The sequence below is a fragment of the Moschus berezovskii genome, chromosome 16 (assembly GCF_049115385.1).
Source record: "Moschus berezovskii isolate FMDL1 chromosome 16, NW_MosBer_1.0, whole genome shotgun sequence".
In the NCBI taxonomy this organism is placed as follows: domain Eukaryota; kingdom Metazoa; phylum Chordata; class Mammalia; order Artiodactyla; family Moschidae; genus Moschus; species Moschus berezovskii.
The window spans coordinates 40097105-40106298 of record NC_142475.1 but is presented as its reverse complement, the minus strand read 5'-3'; the positions used below and the strand labels follow the sequence as shown (position 1 = coordinate 40106298).

Here is a 9194-nt window from a genome sequence, read left to right as displayed (position 1 = left end):
TAATCTAAAATGCTAAGTGTTTTGTGTGTTCTTTGTTGATCTCCATGAGCAAATACACTCTACCTAAATTAGTGGCTCCCAACCTATTTGGTACTAGGGACTGGTTTTGTGGAAGACAATTTTTCCACAAACTGGGTGGGAAGGGTGGTTTGGGGGTGATTCAAGCACATCACGTTTATCGTGCACTTCATCGGCTCCATCTCAGATCATCAGGCATCAAATCCTAGCAGTTGAAGACCCTGCTAAATGGCACTTTTCCAATTGTGCATCTCAGAGATCACTTAAATGCTTGACTTACCTATAGTCTGGGCTTCCCCGGTGACTCAGTGAAGAATCTGCCAGCAAAGCAGGAGACTCAGGTTCAATCCCTGGGTTGGGAAGATTCCCTGGAGAAGGGAATGGCATCCCACTCCTCTGTTCTTGCCTTGAGAATTCCATGGAGAGAAGAGCCTGGTGGGATACAATCCATGGGGTCCCAAGGAGGCAGACATGATTGAGCAACTAACACATTAAGGAGTTAGCATATTTTTCTATGAAGGGCAAATGTTTTAGGCTTCACTGGCCGTTTAGTCTCTTTCACAGATGCTCAACTCTGCCATTTTACTGTAAAAGCAACCATAGACAATACACAAATGAAGGAACCTGGATGTGTTCAAATAAAACTTTATTTACAGACATTGACATCTGAATTTCATATAATTTCACATGTCACACAGTATTATTCTTCTTTTGATTTTATTCTCAACCATTTAAAAATGTAAAAATGCTTCTTGACTCACCATCCATGCAAAAACAAGTGGCAGGCCAGATGTGGCCCACAAACTGTGTTTGTTTGGACATTGTGTTCTGGACTACAGATTCTGTAAGACGAGGCATCTCCTAACCTTGTCTATATCATCCCTGCAGTACTTAATAAGTGCTTCTGTGAGTGTTTGTCAAAGTGAACACTGGCATCATAGAGACAAGAAGCAGTGAATACAAACAAAATGTAAAGAAAGTTCACCCTTCTGTCTTTCTCCTGTCTTCCTCATTGGAATATCTTTAAGGGACTCCTCTATTATTCTCTTTCATATTTTCTGTTCTTTTCAACTAAGTAGTTACCAACATAGTTAATTATGAATTTATTTGTGAGTTTTCATGTTTATTGCTATATTGATTTCTATCAGTGACATGATAAAGTATCATAAATGTAATGACTTTGAAAGCAATACATATTTTCATCTGTTTCCACAAGTCATTAGTCAGATGGGCTTGGCTGGGTCTCTGCTTAGAGAAGGTCACAAGGTTAAAATCAAGGTGTCTGTAGGACTGTGTTCCTTTATAAAAACTCGAGAGAGTCTATACGACAGAATCTGCTTAGAAGCAGACTTTTTTTTCTATGAAGGGCAAATGTTTTAGGCTTCACAAGTCATTTAGTCTCATGTTGGCTGAATTGAGTTCCATGCAGCTATAGGATTGAAGTCCCCATTTCTTTGATGGCTGTTGGCTTATACGCAGCACCTAAATTCTACTGCATTCCTTGACTCATATTCCCTATACCTCTAAAACCAGTAACTGTGGATCAAATTCCTTTTCATGCTTCATCTCTCCTTCCTTTTCTTCAGCTCCTCATCTCCCTCCAACTTCAACCAAGAAAGGGTCTCTGGCTTTTATTTATTTAGTTTTTCCTTGATGACTGATCTGTTTTATTTATAACAATGCTAGATGTAGCTTGCTTGTACCTTGAATATTACACATGAAAGTGCAACAGACTGTCGAGTCTTGCATTTCTTGTGAAGTGGGAGATAGTTTCCACCCTCACTTTGGTCCTCTGGTTTCACCTGACTTAATATTATTAGTTTAAAAATGCAGTTGTGGTTTAGTATAACTCAGCCTAATTAGCTGTTGGGCAGTTTCTTACACATTGCTATTGCTCTCTGAACACACACTGCTATTCCCATCACACCCCCAATGCATAGGGCAGCAACACAACGATGTCCACTCTTGTGTTCCAGTGTGTGTAACAGGATGACAAGAATACGACAGCCAGATGCTCCAAGAGGATGGGCCCAGGGCTATGGCTTCTCCTTCAGTGTTGACCTTCTCTGGATTTAAACCAAGTTCTTTAGCTATTGCAACAGAGAGGGCTGCAAAGGCTTCATTGACTTCAAATACATCAACATCCTTCGGTGACCACCCTGCTTTTGCAACAGCTTGCTTTATTGCTGGAACTGGTCCTAGTCCCATAATGGAAGGCTCCACACCTGCTTGTGCCCAGGAAACTATCTGTGCTAAGGGTATGAGCCCACAGTTGCCAGCTTCAGACTTCTTCATAAGAACCACTGCTGCAGCACCATCATTCATTCCTGAAGCATTAGCTAGTGTGACTTTTCCCATTCCATCCATAAGGAAGCAAGGCTTTAGCTTCGACATGGCTTCCATGTTGCTCCCATGGTGAGGAAACTCATCTGTTTTAACTTCAGTAAGACCTTTTTTTAGAAGATACAAAAACTGGTACTATCTCTGTCAAAACAGCCGGTCTTCTGTGCATCCTCCGTCCTGTTTTAGGCCAGCACTGCAACCTTGGCCTGTCTTCTCTACTCTCTTGCCATTGATTGGCCACATTTTCGGCTGTAATGCCCATATGATAGCTCTGGAACGCGTCAGTGAGCCCGTCACAGAGTATACTGTCAGTCAGTGGTTTTTCCCCAATCTTGACTCCCGTCCTCAAGTGAATCAAATGAGGAGCCTTGCTTACATTTTCCATGCCTCCTGCAACAACAATGCTAGAGTCTTCTATTCTCATCGACTGGGCTGAGAGACACATGGCTTTCAGACCTGACCTGCAGATCATCTGGCAGCTCCACGCCGGAACAGAGTAGGGGATTCCTGCATCCACACTGGCCTGTCGAACAGGGTTCTGGCCACAGCCTACTGCCAAAATGTGTCCAAATATGACTTCCGAGACTTCTTCGGGAGCCACAGTGGCCCTTTTCAGGACCTCTCTGATGACAGTTGAGCCCAGGTCATGGACAGGATCAGTGGATAAGGCACCATTGAAGGAGCCTATGATGGTGCGCGCCGCAGAGACGAGGACCACCGGGTCCAAGTCTGCACTCATCCTGCCACACTGCCACCTCTGGAGCAGCTACTGTGGGCCCTAGAGCAGCCGGTTAGTGCTGGTTTTTAAAGTTTCATGTGATTAGATGTTCTTACCCATATAGTCTAGGGTACTATCTCCATGTCAAGATCAGTAACCTTAACTACATCTGCAAAGTTCCTTGGCCATGTAATATAACACTGTTATAGGTTTCAGGGGTGAATGCACAGACATCTTTGGAAGGAGGCATTAGTCAGTGTACCACAATTACCCACCATCCCTGTAAGTTTCACGAACAAATGTCCTATCTTTTTTATCATTGTTGCATACCCAATGTGTGACATGCTTGCCAGACACATAATAATTACTAAATAAATATACCTCAAATCAAAGAAGTGAGCAAATGAATGAGTGAATATGTGGCTCTAGAGTTTAGTAGAATGTTCTAACCTTCTAACCTTGAATCAAACATTTAGGAACCTTCAGTGTATCTATGGGTCAGTGGTTAACAAAAGGACAGATTTTCACTTCAGGAAAACATGGATTCAAGTTGGTGATTTTATTGTCACTTATTAACTGAGTACCAAGAATCTCTGTGCCACAGTTTCTTCATATGAAAAATGGGAAGTCAAAACTTCTGTCTAAAGGTTTTGCTGAGGATTAGCTATATTCGGCTGTGTATCTAGTTCCTGGATATTACAGTGCCTAGCTCATAGTAAGCACTTATTTTATTATAGCCATTATAAATGTTGTAGGTATTTTGAGGTCTAGGTAGTTGATGGAATTAACTTATTAGGGAAGAAATGGAATAGAGGAGGGGGGAGGAAAGGGAGAAGGGTAGGGTTGGGTCCAAGAGATGGAAGGGAAGAGAGAGGTCTCAGCAGAACACTGTCACTTAGCAATATTTAAGAAGCAAGTAACTAAAGACAAACAAGAATCAATAGTTAAAGATGCAAGAAAGATAGAGAAGAGCACAGTCTTGGAAACAAAAGTGGAGGAGGAACTTGAAGGACAGAGTCACTAATAGTTTCCAATACAAGGACAATATCATGTAATGCAAAATTGAAATGAGTCCACTATATTATTGGATAAAGATGTCAGTGGTGACCCAGCAAGGAAGGTTTGGTGAAATATTAAGATAGACATTCAAGTGTAGCAATTTGAAGGAGAAATGGAAAAAGAAGGAATGAGAAAGCAGAAATGGAATGAGAAAGCATAGTCTATTATTTCTAGAAGTTTGATGTTGAAGGAAAAAAGAAAGATGAGCCATAATTTGGAGAAAAGTCTTGATGTAAATGGGAATTTGGGGTGCACATGTATTTATTTTACTGTCCTCTTCACACCTTTCTTACCACAGCTTTTCAATCCCTTTCCCCCTCTATCTTTTCCACCTTCCCCCCTCTATCTTTTCCACCTTCTTCCATCAATGATAAAATTAATCAATTAATCAATAAAAAGGTTAATCAATAGTAAATCTAAGAGAGAAATGGAAAAATTTATTTGAGCCAACTTGGGAGACAGTTTTTCAGAAAACTCAGGCCTATTCTGCAAAAGTAAAGGAGGATTCCCTGGTGACGCAGATAGTAAAGATACTGCCTGCCAATATGGGAGACCCAGGTTCAATCCCTGGATCAAGAGGATCCCCTGGAAAAGAAAGTGGTAACCAGTATTCTTGTCTAGAGAATTACATAGACAGAGGATCCTGGTGGACTACAGTCCATGGGATTGCAAAGAATCAGACGTGACTGTCACACACAAAGTGGGAAGCCAGTATATAATGTGATTTTAGAAAGAGGGTCCATGCAATCAAGCACATATATTGATAAAAGGCTATTGCTATTTGCAAGGAACAGATATGGTATCCTAGTGAATGGTTTTAGTCTTTTTCTAAGTGTAGGGAAGTGCAAGAAACCAGATTCACAAAATTTTCTCCTGAAAATATCTAACTATCTGAAGGCCAGTTCTGCCAGTTTTCTGAGTACAAAGTGTCTTATCTTGATCTTCACCCTGAGTTCCTTTCAGGTTGTACTGTAGGTCAGTGACAGCAGTGGGTAATGATTTGATTCTTGTAGGACTGAATCATGGGCAACATTCTTTATTTTACAATCCCTTCCCTTTTGGCTTTAATGTCAACCAAGGTTTGAGAGATATTCCGTGACCAAGTTGTCAAACAGTGCTAGAAACACTCATTCCCAGCTTGGGTGAGGATTTCATTGGTAGGTCACTTCATGTAGTATTACTGAAGTAAGGTAAGGTAAGGTGAAGTTGCTCAGTCGTGTCCGACTCTTTGCGACCCCATGGACTGTAGCCTACCAGGCTCTTCCATCCATGGGATTTTTCAGGCAAGAGTACTGGAGTGGGTTGCCATTTCCTTCTCCAGAGGATCTTCCCGACCCAGGGATCGAACCCGGGTCTCCCGCATTGTAGTCAGACGCTTTACCGTCTGAGCCACCACTGAAGTAGGCTTAGTAAATAGCAGCAAAAAGCTCCTGTCCCACCTGTTTTACTAGTCTGTTATAATCCAGGAAATGATTTCCTCTTGTCGCTTCTTCCCAAATCTAGACTTCCAGGGTTATAATCATTGATCTCATTGAACTGTATATGTGGTCAATGGTCTCAGTTCATCTAGTTCTTTTTGGTAGAGGCTTAGAAACACCTTTGGTAATGCAAGAAATAATAATCTTTTCAATAGGCCGAATACCAGTAATATACCTAGTAACATTAATAAGGTCATAAGAAAGTATTCAAGTTAAAACTTGCATTAGGTACAGCTCAGCATCTCCCCAGGTTGTCTGACCCAGGCTGCTCTGCACCAGCCATCTTAAAGGGAAATGACAAGTCGGAATCACATATAAAGTTCACCACAGACACTTGCATGTACCAGATGAGGGGTGGCTTATTGTGTTCTCTTACAGGATTGAGAAAGGAATGTTATCTTCTAAGGAGTTGCATGGCCAATGTCTGAAGAAGAAAAATCTATCTTTATGGTTGAGCAGGTATTTCTGCGCTTGGGGAGGTCTGGTTATCTCAGTGTAGATGCATAATGCATGCTAGAGGCGAGGGAGGAGGCCTACATGGGCAGAGAAAAGCTTTATGTTTAAATTTTTATCTCACTTTAAAATATCAATTTTATTTCATCACTCCATCATGCTCAACAAAGAACCTCAACTACTTTGTGCAACATATAGGAACTATCATCAGCTAGGACCTTTCTCAACTTGTTAAGATAACCTGCTTCCCACATCTCAACTCCCCAAACGTCTTACCTTCTGCCTTGCTATCAGTTGGAAGTGATACACCGTCACATATCAGAATAATTCTGTCATTTGTACACTGAATCCCTGCCCTGCTTGCTTTTCTACCAACTAGTGTGTGTTAGTTGCTCAGTTGGGTCCAACTCTTTGTGACCCCATGGACTGTAGCCCACCAGGCTCCTCTGTCCATGGAATTCTCCAGGCAAGAATACTGGAGTGGGTTGCCATTCCCTTCTCTAGGAATCTTCCCAACCCAATGATAGAACCAGGTCTCCTGCCTTACAGACAGATTCTTTACTGACTGAGCCACCAGGGAAACCTACCTTCTTACCATGATCTTGAATAATTATTAACTCCTCTGTATCCCAGTTCTTTCCATTATAAAGTGGAAGCAAAAACTCACTATGCTAATGTATTTTAAATAAGGGAAGCATGAATAAAATGTTAATATAATGGCTGGTGTTTAGTAGGTACTCAATATCTTTTCTCCCTTCCTTGTTTTAAAAAATATTTTTGGGCACATTGCCCAGCATGCAGGATCTTAGTGTCCTGGCCAGGGATCAAACCCATGCCCCTTGCCGTGGAAGCTTAGAATCTTAACCACTGGACCACCAGGCAAGCCCCTCCCTTGCTTCTAATACTAAATGTATCACCTTTTTGGTACCTTATTTCATTATGGTTTTCCCCCTAAACCCTTGTCTTCCTCTGGCATAGTCAATTATTAGGCTTTTTCATTAGACACTTTCTGTTGTACCAGCCTCTAGGATTTCCAATTTCATTTCCGTTTTTCGTCTATTACATGCCAATTGTTCTTTACTCTCTTGTAAGCTACCTCTGCAGTCCTACCTTCTGGTCTTGCTCCATATCTTTTCAATCTTTGTCTCTATTCATACTCTTATTACAACACCAGCTCTGCATCATTTCACTTGTGAACCCTACTCTTTAAGCTTTCCTCCTTCACATGGTCCCTTCCCTTACCACCTCTTTACTCTTTGACTTGATATCTAAAAGCAATAAACGGAATGTCATTTATTAGATATACATCCCATGAGGAAAAGAACATCTGTTTCATCCATTGCTGTATCCTTAGGACCTTGAACTTTGATCGTTTCTTGAACATTGAGTTAATGAATTAACATGTCCCTGCCTCCAGTTTCCTTTCCTTGAAATCACCAAACTGCTTTGCCTAACTATCAAATTTATATCTTCAACCAAAACTTTCCTTTTGTGTTTCAGGCTCCCTGCTTGATAGTTCCCCTTAAATGTCTCATCTTGAATTAGACATGCTCCAAACTAAATTCAAGAACCTTCCTTCCACCTCTCAGCTATTTCTCCTCCACAGCCCTCTAGCTCAGTGAATCCACCTGTTGTTCCAACAAGGCATTTGAAGTCATCATTTACAAGCTCATCTTATTCATTCCCCCTAACCAATCCTCCATTAAATAACACACTTTGTTATGGCATATCTCTTGGCGCTGTATACTTCTTTCCATCTCCATTGCTAACATCTAGTCAAGCAATCAGTCTATGCAGTGTGGACTACTGCAGTAGTCTATTATATGTCTCCTCATATTCATGCCTAAGCCCTGTGCAATCCATTTTCCATACAGTAGTAATAATAGTATTTTTAAATGTATTGGTTTGGGCCAAAAAGTTCCTTCAGATTTTTCTGTAACATCTTATGAAAAAACCCAAGCAAACTTTTGGCCACCACAATAGAATTAATCATGTCACTCCTTTATTCAAAACATTGGAAAGAAATAATAAGCATGGCCTATGCAGATATACATAATTGAACTCCTACCTATATTAGCAGCTAAATTTTTTCCACTCTGTTTGTTATTTGTATTCTCATCACTTTCTCTAGAGTTCAGCTTTTCCTTACTTTGGAATCTTCAAAGAGGTAGTTCTTTCATTTACGTTTCTGCAGTCAGCTGCATATTGACTAGTTGGCTCTGCTTCAGCAGGTTATTTGGTTGTCAGCTGGGTATCTCAGCTTTCCTTCATGTAGCCACTTGATCTCTTGCAGGCTGTCCTTGTGCTGTGTGCTTACTTTACGGCAGAGGCAGAGTTGAAAACAAGCCATAAGATGAGCCCAAACTCAAAGAATGGAGAAGTAGACCTCTGCTAGATGGAAGAAACTGTCAAATCACCTTGCAAACAAAGAACACGGATATAGGTAAGCCATTATCTGAGGCTGTCAATAAAATGAATCTACACAACAGCCAAGTCTCAGAAAGAGAGCCTAATTTTTTTTCTTGCCTTTAAAGTATAGGATATTGGTATATGTAAATACATGTGTGTGCTTAGTCATCCAGTCATGTCTGACTCTTTGCAACCCCATCGACTAAAGCCTGCCAGGCTCCCCTATCCATGGGGATTCTCCAGGCAAGAGTACCAAGTGGGTTGCCACCTCCAGGGTTCTTCCTAACCTAGGGATCAAACCCAGGTCTCCCGCATTGCAGGTGGATTCTTTACCATCTGAGCCACCAGGGAAGCACATGAATACTGAAGTGAGTAGCCTATCCTTTCTCCAAGGCATCTTCTCAACCGAGGAATCAAACCAGGGTCTCCTGCATGGCAACAGATTCTTAACCAGCTTAGCTACCAGGGAAGCCCAGATGCAAATATAAATACATACAAAAATCAATATATACTTAATTGAGTACTGGAAGATATTTATATTTCAAAACTCCTCCAAAGATAGTAGAAAAGTTTCCCTACTGATAAGGACAGAGGCTGTAATGAAGTTTGGAATTAGGATTTGGGAAGTGCAAACAGGCATTTATTTTATCTTAAGATTATAAAGCGTTGGAATTTACCTGGGCCTTGAAGAAAGTGCTATAAAAATCAAGAAAGTT

At 41.1% G+C, this 9194-nt stretch overlaps 1 pseudogene; it reads right to left on the bottom strand.

The window, feature by feature from the left end:
- Positions 1-1877: 1877 nt before the first annotated feature.
- Positions 1878-3100, bottom strand: LOC129559999 (acetyl-CoA acetyltransferase, cytosolic pseudogene; annotated as a pseudogene).
- Positions 3101-9194: the final 6094 nt, after the last annotated feature.